This window comes from Panulirus ornatus, chromosome 21 (assembly GCF_036320965.1).
Source record: "Panulirus ornatus isolate Po-2019 chromosome 21, ASM3632096v1, whole genome shotgun sequence".
NCBI lineage: Eukaryota > Metazoa > Arthropoda > Malacostraca > Decapoda > Palinuridae > Panulirus > Panulirus ornatus.
This window is the reverse complement of record NC_092244.1, coordinates 12,187,893-12,198,881: the sequence shown is the minus strand read 5'-3', so window position 1 is coordinate 12,198,881 and position 10,989 is coordinate 12,187,893. Positions and strand designations below refer to the sequence as shown.

The 10,989-nt window shown below is 52.4% G+C and overlaps 1 protein-coding gene across 2 annotated transcripts in view; it reads right to left on the bottom strand.

The window, feature by feature from the left end:
• kek6 (kekkon 6) overlaps nucleotides 1-10,989 on the bottom strand; it is a 398,199-nt gene that overhangs the window by 97,425 nt on the left and 289,785 nt on the right. The window lies entirely within an intron of this gene.

Below are 10,989 nucleotides of genomic sequence, written 5' to 3'. Positions count from 1 at the left end.
ACGACGGCCAATCATACCCGAGGGTCGTAACGCCGTGCTCGAGGGTCGTAACGTCGTGCTCGAGGGGTCGTACCATCGCGCTCGAGGGGTCGTATCGTCGTGCTCGATGGTCGTACCGTCATGCTCGAGGGGTCGTACCGCCGTGCTCGAGGGGTCGTAACGTCGTGCTCGAGGGGTCGTACCATCGTGCTCGAGGGTCGTACCGCCGTGCTCGAGGGGTCGTACCGCCGTGCTCGAGGGGTCGTACCGTCGTAGTCAGGGGGTCGTACCGATGCAAAGCAGACGAATGATGAGGCAACTACACCGTGGAGGGAGGAACCTGGGTAAGCTCTCCACCAACCTAACCTAACCATATCATGTTCACCACCACCACAGACAGCTCAAGGCCCACCTTGAGCACACCCATGCCCCGGGGAGAGAGAGAGAGAGAGAGAGAGAGAGAGAGAGAGAGAGAGAGAGAGAGAGAGAGAGAGAGAGAGAGAGAGAGAGAGAGAGAGAGAGAGAGAGTCTTCCAACCCCGCAGGCGTCGATGGTGTATATCCAACACACCGGCTCATGTGACTCTAAGGTGATTATCCTCCACACATGTACATATATACGACACAGTATATATATATATATATATACTATACACACACACACACACACACACACACACACACACACATGTGGTGTACCGACTTCTCGTCACTACAGTGAAAGTGAGTGAGGGACTTGCTACAAAATGACGTACAGAAGTACCGCTGGGGCATAAACGTGGTGGATGAATGAGGGAGGGAGAGAGAGAGAGAGAGAAACTCAATGAGGATATTACAATAATAAACGTCGTGGACAGCAAATAAGGAAATCTAAACACTTATATATGATGGTACAGAGATGGTTCAATAGAAAGGGAGGGGAGGGAATGGGAACCCCACGGGTGTATAACTCCCTCCCCATGCAGACCAAACAACCATTTACAAGACGGTAATTATAAAGAAACAGATCCCAAATTACATAGAATTGTTTTAACACACACACCCACCCACCCACACACACACACACACACACACACACAAACACACACACACACACACACACACACACACACAAATCTCAAATGCGATTTACTGTTTTAATAACGTGTAGCGCCACACAACTCGAAAAAAAAAAAAAAAGGTCTTTGACGTTAAAAAGTTATCCAATTAAAATGGGGCGCGGCGTCTTAATAGGCAGCGAATACTGTTCTTGGCCCGCCCACTACAGAGATTGAGGAAAAAATAATAGGGGGGAGAAAGTGTGGGATGGAGGGAGGGCGTGGTGAAGATCAACTCAAGATGCATTTTGTTTCATTCATGATAACTGTTTACCGTATCGGAAGGTATGAATAATTACGGATGCTTTCACTCATCATTTCAGGGTCTTGTGGCCTGTTCCAGGGCCTCCAGGTGTCTTGTCATATGTCCCAGGGCCTCCAGGTGTCTTCTGGCCTGTTCCAGGACCTACAGGAGCCTTGCCATATGTCCCAGGGCCTCCAGGTGTCTTCTGGCCTGTTCCAGGACCTCCAGGAGCCTTGCCATATGTCCCAGGGCCTCCAGGTGTCTTCTGGCCTGTTCCAGGACCTACAGGAGCCTTGTGCTATATTCCAGGGTCTCCAAGATCCTTGTGACTTGTTCCAAGACCTAAGAACCTTGTGACTTGTTCCAGGACCTGTAGGGGCCTTGTGACTTGTTCCGGACCTGTGGGAGCCTTGTGACTTGTTCCAGGGCCTGTAAGAACCTTGTGACTTGTTCCAGGACCTGTAGGAGTCTTGTAATTCAGTCTTAAAGGAGGAGGCCAGTCGTGGTCTGTCTGTGGCCAGGAGACGCGGAAGACGGGAACTACTGGTTGTGATTTCCTGATATGCACAACATAAGAGAGGTAGCCCCATCCCCCTATTACAACCCTCCCCACGAGCCCCCCTCCCTCCACTCCATTTAGAGGGGCTCGCCCCTCCCTCAACTCCACCAAGAAGCTAACCTCACCTCACCCATCCCCCCTTTACCGCAATCCTCCCCACTCCCCTCTCCCTATAAAGGGGGACTTCCTCGTAAAATCCCAGGCAGTAGGAGGACCTCCCATCACCGACCCCCTCTCCTCCTTCCTCTCTCTCCCCAGTACCACGATGGAGCAGACATTCCCTGCTGATGTTTCACTCCCCTACTCCTGCTCACAGCAGTACTGCTCCTGCTGGTGGCCAAGGGAACAATACTGCTCCTGCTGATACATCACCATCACACACCCTCCCTCCCTCCTACAGCAACTGCTACCCAACAAGCACTGTTGTTTCCCGATGCAGTAACGTAGCGCTGTTGCCATCTGCCGATACAAGAATGGCTGCGACAGCCACTGTGTGGTGGGGCTGGTGGTGTTGCTCCGTCGTAGTGTCTGGCCTGGCAATGTCGGGGCTATGTGGTGCCTGGGCTGGCACTGCTAGAGCCAGTGGTGACAGCGTTGGCACTGCTAGAGACAATGGTGACCGGGTTAGCACTGCCGGAACTAGTGGTGTCTAGGTGGGCACTGCTGGAACCAACAGTGCCTGAGTTGGCACCACCAGGTTCAGTTGCGTTTAGGATGGCATTGCTAGAGCCAGCGGTGACGGGGCGTGGCACTGCCGGAGCCAGCGGTGACGGGGAGTGGCACTGCCGGAGCCAGCGGTGACGGGGAGTGGCACTGCCGGAGCCAGCAGTGCCTGAGTTGGCACTGTCACAGCCAGCAGGTGCCCGGCAGCCTCCTGTTCTGGGCTGAGATGACAAACAGCAATCACCTCCCCCCAGTGGAGTGTTGGGGCCAGCTAATGTGTGGCTATCACGACCCCCCCATCATCATCCCCAACCCTTAGCCCCGTATCATTCCCCCACCTCCACTTCCCCAAGGCGCCCCGGACCCCGATGACTCACAGCACCACCCTACACCCCCTCCTCCTTCTCTCCTCCCACTGGCCCTAGGAGCGGAGATAGGGCTATGGAGAAAGGAAGGAAGGAAGGAACGAAGGCGAGAGAGGCTGGAAGAGAAGGAAGGAAGGAAGGAAGGAAGAAGAAGAAGAAGAAGAAGAAGAAGAAGAAGAAGAAGAAGAAGAAGAAGAAGAAGAAGAGGAGGAGGAGGAGGAGGAGGAGGAGGAGGAGGAGGGAAAAGATAGGAAAAGGAAGAATGAGTCTTGGAAAGTGGAAAAGTGGAGAGTGGGAGTACACAGCAGAGAACCAGCCCAAAAAAGATCTCTACAGACGACAGGACCAAGAAGCTCGCCGTCCACAGTCACCAACTCTGATCATACATACACGTCTGTCTATCCTGGTGAGCTATACCGTCAACCCCGTCACTCTGGCGTCGCGACAGAACCGGACAATTGAGAACATCACAGACAGACGGAGGGAGGGAGGGAGGGAGGGAGAGAGGCATGTGCCATCTCCTCCGTTTTAGGCAGATCTCCTCACTGCTAGACAGATCCAGGCACTGCTAGGTAGATCTGGTCACTGATACACAGATCCAGGCACTGCTAGGTAGATCTGGTCACTGTTACACAGATCCAGGCACTGCCACGTAGATCTGGTCACTGTTACACAGATCCCGGCACTGCTACGTACATCTGGTTACTGTCACACAGATCTAGGCACTGCTGCACAGATGAAGTCACTGCTACGCAGAGTCAGGCACTGCCAGAAGATCCGAGAACGGCTGACGCAAATCTAGGCACAGCTACACAGCTCCAGCCACTGCTATGCATCAGATCCAGGCACGGCTGCCCAACCCTGGGGGCGTCAGCCACACACACCCACCCACTCCTCAAAGGACCGTCCATTCCCCACTGAGCCCATTCATCAAGGCGATCCCCTGGGAGGACCAACTCGTCCAAGACATCTCAGAGCCAATTTGTAGGTGACACATGTTCCCCAGCAACGCTCTGCCCTGAGACTCACACACTCACTCCCTTCCCTCCCTCCCGCCCTCGCTGGCAAATTGGCCTCCCACCACCCATTACACCCTCTTCTTCCCTCCTCCTCCTCATCTACCACTGGGTAAGCCTTGCTTTAGGGGGATGAAGGAACCCACTCATATCCGCTCCACCCTCCACTCCCACCTCCCCACCCAAGCGCTGGAGAGGAAGAGCTTCGAACCCAAAGCTCACCCGGCCTTTCCAAACCTTGCGTTCGCATGGCCCACTACCATGCACCACCGGCCAATGGCATGCAGATGTAAGAGGGCGCATCACGGCAAACAGCCCGGCGGGGGGGCCAAGACAGGGTTAAGCCACAAGATTACTCTCGCCTCTCTCTCTCTCTCTCTCTCTCTCTCTCTCTCTCTCTCTCTCTCTCTCTCTCTCTCTCTCCAGTTGAAATGTTATTTCTCGAGAGGAGAGGCAGCCTCATGTTACACGTGCCCCTCCCAGCACCCTCCTCACCTCACAACACTCTCTCCAGCCAGACACAGCATCACAGGTGCACAACTACAGATAAACTCAAGAACTGATAAACAAAATAACAAAAAATAAGTCATCAACAGCTGGGAACACAGGCGAAACAAAAGCACCACAGGTGGACACACCTGTGGTCGAGGACAGGTGGTCCATGAACACAATGAACACCTGTGGTCGAGGACAGGTGGCCCATGAACACAATGAACACCTGCGGTCGAGGACAGGTGGTCCATGAAGACAATGAACACCTGCGGTCGAGGACAGGTGGTCCTTGAACACCTGTGGTCTAGGACAGGTGGACCCTGAACGCCTGTGGTCGAGGACAGGTGGCCCCCTGAACACCTGTGGTCGAGGACATGTGGCCCTTGAACACCTGTGGTCGGGGACACTGGTATCCCTGCTTTCAGTGGAGTGTGGGATCAGCCGTGGGCAAACCTCTCACATTCCACACTGCCACTCCCGACCCCAACCCGCCCACCAGGCTCCGCACGCCCACCAGGCTCAGCCCCGCCCACCAGGCTCCGCCCCGCCCACCAGGCTCAGCCCCACCCATCAGGCTCCGCCACGCCCACCAGGCTCAGCCACGCCCTATATGCTCCTTCTCCCAGCCACCATGCTTACCCACGCCCCACACAACGCTCCGCCCCACCCGCCATGTTCTCACCCCACGCCCACAGCATGTACTAAAAGAAAGCTTAGTACCAAAGCTCGAGATAATAAGCTTAGCTATGTGTGATGGTCACGTCATACGTCTGCTTCCAAAGATTTCCACAAAAAGACAGTCCTTCAATACTCTCTCTCTCTCTCTCTCTCTCTCTCTCTCTCTCTCTCTCTCTCTCTCACTTACGTGAGCAAACGCACGCGCGCTTGCGCAACAGGCACGCACGCACACGGAAGTACTAGACACGCTTCTCACATCAAGATAGACAGACACAAGGAATAAAATCTGCGGCCGTTTCACAGCTACCTCGCTAAAGCGGGAAACGGCGATCAAGTACAATATATATATATATATATATATATATATATATATACAGTCACGGATCCCAGACGGTGTAAACAGGTTTAGAAAAACTTGTTTTGGCGAGAGTGACGAAGGTCTCCGCCTTGCTCCTCCAGGCGACGGTGGAGGTCAGACAGGTTCGACAAGTTGAGGCGGGGGGGACCGTGACAAGGGGACCTCACCCCCACACACTCACCTCCCTCCCTCAGGAGGTTCGACAGGTGGAAAGGACCATGACGAGTCACACCCCCACCTCCCTCCCTCTTCCCCTTAGAGAGGTTTAACAGACTTAGGTAATTAGCTTGGGGAGGAGAGAGAGAGAGAGAGAGAGAGAGAGAGAGAGAGAGAGAGAGAGAGAGAGAGAGAGAGAGAGAGAGAGAGAGAGAGAGACAGAGAGGGAGAGAGAGAGGGAGAGAGAGAGAGAGAGAGAGAGAGAGAGAGAGAGGGAGGGAGAGAGAGGGAGGGAGAGAGAGAGAGAGAGAGAGAGAGAGAGAGAGAGAGAGAGAGAGAGAGAGAGAGAGAAAGGGGCGCGGGGAAGGCTTCATGCAGTACAGATCACCACTCCCCCTCCCCCATCCCACACACACACACACACACACACACACACACACACCACCACCACCTCTTCTCGTTCATCAATCCCCTTCCCCCCTCCTCCTCCTCCTCACATTCCCCAGCCCCTTCAACCTTACAAAACACGGCCATCTTCACTCCCATCTCCCCATCCCTTCCATCCACGGCACGTACCACGTGGCACGGCAGGTAGCGGGGAGCACGCGCGCGGAGGGGGGCCAGGTGACACACCTGTGGACACACGATACGGCAACACAGCTGGGGTGTGTTGGAGAGGTGGTGGTGGGGGGGGAGAGGGGGGGGAGAGGTGTGGGGCTGGAGCTGGAGAAGGGGGTGGGGGAGGGTTGGGGGAGGGTTGGGGGAGGGTGGTGGTGGTTCCTGATGTGTTGCGGGGAGGGAAGTGGGGTAGTGGGGGGCAGGTAGGTAGGTTGAGGGCAGCAATAGTGGTGGGAGGGAGGAAGGGAAGGGGGTGGAGGGAAAGGAGGGGGGGTGGTGGGAAAGGAGGAGGGGGGGGTATATCTCTATATCAGTGAGGTGTAACACCGAAAGGTTTAATAATACATGTGGGGTTTAAAAAAAAAAAAAAACCCAACCGTAAATTCCACACCAGCAGGATCATGCCATCACCGGGTTTAACACGAACCGGTTTAAACAATGGCGATGGGTTTAACAGCAGTGCGGCGTATACCAGCGTATCACAACCAACTGTGCTGCTCTACGCGCCGACATCTGGCGTACCGGGAGATGACTCAACCCCGCTTTACACGTGTGCGTAAGGGTGGAGGGCGGCGGGCGGAGGGCGGGCGGGCGGCACGCCTGCCACCCGTGCCGACCCTCACGGGGTGGCTGAAGGGTGTATGCAAATTAATCCCCTGCCAACTTGAAGCGGGATCAACCCGCTGGCCGGCTTCAATGACCCGTAATTGGAGTGGACACCGACCTACTGGGGCGGGAAGGGAAGGGGTGGTGAAAGGAGGGGGGGAATGGAAGGCGGGAAAGAGAGAGAGGGAAGGGATGGGAGAGAGAGAGAGAGAGAGAGAGAGAGAGAGAGAGAGAGAGAGAGAGAGAGAGAGAGAGAGAGAGAGAGAGAGAGAGAGAGAGAGGAGCTGGGTCCATTTTCGCGAGCGCCTTTTTAACATATAAAAAAAAAAAGACATGATAAACACAGCCAAGGATCCCCTTGGTGATAACGCCAATACAGATAGGTCCACTTTCCCCTCCACGACCTAGCAAAAACATCGACCCTCTTCTCTTCACCCCCCCCCCAACAAAAAAACACCCTACAACAACAACAACAACAACTACAACAAAGGCAGGCAGGCAGGCAGGCACCCCCCTCTTAGCTCGAACCACCCTACTCTTCCCTAGGTCACCCAGCAAACAAAAACATTTCCCTCCCCCCCCCCATCCCATCCCAGCAACAAAAACACACTCCCCCACACCCCCAACAAATACGTTGGCGAGGCGTTCCTTCTTTCAGGGGGGGGGGACGTGCGATAACCTCGACCTGGTCATCCAACACAAAGTCTTTCTGGTCGTTTATCTGTGGGCATCGCTAACGACTTCCGTCCTTCTACCTCTCCTCACTTTCCCCCCATCTCTCTGACGGTACTATGCCTGCCGGGGGCAACTCGAGGGTTGGGAGGCCGTTTTGATACCTGTTTCTTTCCCTACACCTCGAGGGTGGGGGGGCCGTTTTGATACCTGTTTCTTTCCGGGCAACTCGAGGGTGGGGGGCCGTTTTGATACCTGTGTCTTTCCGGGCAACTCGAGGGTAGGGGGGCCGTTTTGATACCTGTTTCTTTCCCTACACCTCGAGGCTTTGGAATTCCCATTCCCTCTCTCATGTTCTTCCCGATAACTATGACCTGTGGACTCTCGTCCGTGACTGGAGCTTCCAACGTAGGGGGGGAAAAAAGGAAAAAAGGTTGCTGGAAACAACAATATGGTTGATCCAGTGCTTTCCTCAGTCATGCCACTGGGGCTTGACCTCCTCAACTTCACACACTTCTCTCTCTCTCTCTCTCTCTCTCTCTCTCTCTCTCTCTCTCTCTCTCTCTCTCTCTCTCTCACACACAAGTTTTCATCAATTCAGCCTCTCATAATTTCTCATCAATTCCCTCCTCTTTAGTTATACCTCCTCTGCCTCTCTCACACACTCACCAACACTCCTCCCCTCTCTACACACACGTGCACACACATATACTCCCTTTCTCCCTCTGAGTCTCTCTTTACGCGTCCTCCAACACTCCTCTTTCTCCTCCACTCCCTTTCTCACTGCTCTTTCATCTCCCCGTCCCTCTCCCGCTTCGCCTCCCTCCCTCTATGTCTCCCATATCCTCCAACAGTCACGCTATCTCCCCCACCATTATGTCCCACTCTCCCTCATCACCATCACCCTATCCCCACCACCGTCCATCTTGTCCCCCAACCCAACGGCAGCTTCAAGGACCTACAAAAAAAAAAAAGGAAAGAAAAAAAAAAAGGTGAGGAACTGCCCTCCATTTTCGCCATAAAAAAATGCCTCCTTAAATCAAATGGCCTTAGCGCTACACAAGAGACATGGACACACACACACCATAAACAAAGAAAATAAAAGACTAGAACCCTTGGCTCGACACTGAAGTAAATAACTGATAAATGACACAAAGAAAAAACAAAAACACTACTGGTGCTACGTAATAAAAAATAGTAAAAATAAAAAAAATACGTAAATGAACACGGAATAACAAAGTAAATCGAAAACAAAAGCCTTGATCTTTTGGCTCTTCATAGAAAACTGCCTTCAAGAAACGCCTTTCTTTCTTTTTTAATATATGCAAAAAAAAAATCATTATAGAAAATCGAATTGTTTCTAACAAATCAGCCGCTAATATATATCAAGCTCCAGCTCCTCTATTTCCAACACTGTAGCCAGGAGGTGCTGTCTGTCTCCTCACACGCCAAGGAAGATGCTTGACGTACGATGACTAACCCCTATACACACAATGGTAGACACGAAGAGGATGCTGCAAGGCGCACGATGACTAACCCCCATACACGGCTGTCCATAATTCATGCATTACCTTTGTAGGAGAAATGCTGCCGGCTGTTAGGATGGTTCATATTCGGGAAAATACTCTCATGTTGAGGGGAAAGGTTGTGCCACCAATACGGGATTTCATGAAGAGGGGAAATTGATGGGGGTCGGGATCATCTAGATCCGCCTAACAATGCCATTCCGCCGTTCAGGGCGTGATGGCCAAGGATTGACGGAGTGATGGAAGTGAGAGAGGATGTGGTGGTTAGGGAGGGTTTGGTCCCCAGGGAGGAAGTGATGGCCACAGCAGAAGGGCAAGGTGGTGGTGGTGAGGGAAGGTGTGGTGGCCTGGGTGGGAGGGCGTGGTGCTGATGTGGGTAGGGAGTGGTTACCTTTCGCAGAAGCGATACGATTTGGTCCCGGAGGGCCCGAATCTGCTGATATATATATATATATTTCTTTTTTTTTTTTTTCATACTATTCGCCATTTCCCGAGATAGCGAGGTAGCGTTAAGAACTGAGGACTGGGCCTTTGAGGGAATATCCTCACCTGGTCCCCTTCTCTGTTCCTTCTTTTGGAAAAAAAAAAAAAAAATATATATATATAAATATATATATATATATATATATATATATATATATATATATATATATATATATATAGGCCAAACTATAATAAAACCCTCAAAATGAAGGAATAACAAGAAGTCTGTGCACATCCTCTCTTTATATGAAATTCCGTGAAAAATACAAATGAACATGCAATGTGGTTCAGTATAAAAAAAAAAAAAAAACACCCTTGCTCAAAGGGAGAGAGAGAACTTGCCTCCACAACAGAGCTCTGCTCTACTCTACACAAAATCTCCACGGAAAAGTTTAGCTCTATAAAATATCTTCAGTCCAATACAAACTTTTCCTTAAAGCTGGCTCAATGAGAAGCTCCACCGAGAAGAGAGAGAGAGAGAGAAAAAAAATATATATATATATAATTAAACATTTTAGTTTGAAGATTATAAAGTATGGTGGAAAGTCAAGTCTCCTCGACACCAGTCTGGTCGACAGTCTTAACGCCATTCTGGTCGACAGTCTCGACGCCAGTCTGGTCGACAGTCTTAACACCAGTCTGGTCGACAGTCTCGACGCCAGTCTGGTCGACAGACTCGACGCCAGTCTGGTCGACAGTTTCGACGCCAGTCTGGTCGACAGTCTCAATACCAGTCTTGTCGACAGTCTCAACACCAGTCTGGTCGACAGTCTCGACGCCAGTCTGGTCGACAGTCATAACACCAGTCTGGTCGACAGTCATAACGCCAGTCTGGTCGACAGCCTCAACACCAGTCTGGTCGACAGTCTCGACGCCAGTCTGGTCGACAGTCATAACACCAGTCTGGTCGACAGTCATAACGCCAGTCTGGTCGACAGTCTCAACACCAGTCTGGTCGACAGTCTCGACGCCAGTCTGGTCGACAGTCATAACACCAGTCTGGTCGACAGTCATAACGCCAGTCTGGTCGACAGCCTCAACACCACCAGTCTGGTCGACTGTCTCGACACCAGTCTGGTCGACAGCCTCAACACGACTAGACTGGTCGACCGTGTTTACAAGCGGCACCAAGAGTCTGCAGCATTACCAATAGAGGGGGCCAGTCTATCTGCAGCATTACCAATAGGGGGGCCCAGTCTATCTGCAGCATTACCAATAGGGGGGGGCAGTCTATCTGCAGCATTACCAATAGGGGGGGCCAGTCTATCTGCAGCATTACCAATAGGGGGGCCAGTCTATCTGCAGCATTACCAATAGGGGGGCCAGTCTATCAGGTAGACCAGGGGGTTGAGGGGAGGGAAGGAAGGACGGGGGTGTGGTGGTGCAGGTAAAGACCAAGTAACATTGGCTATCAAGTTTTATACCGTCATTACGGCCAGAGTGAGCGGCACTATGACTCCCTTGGCTGACTGGAGGCC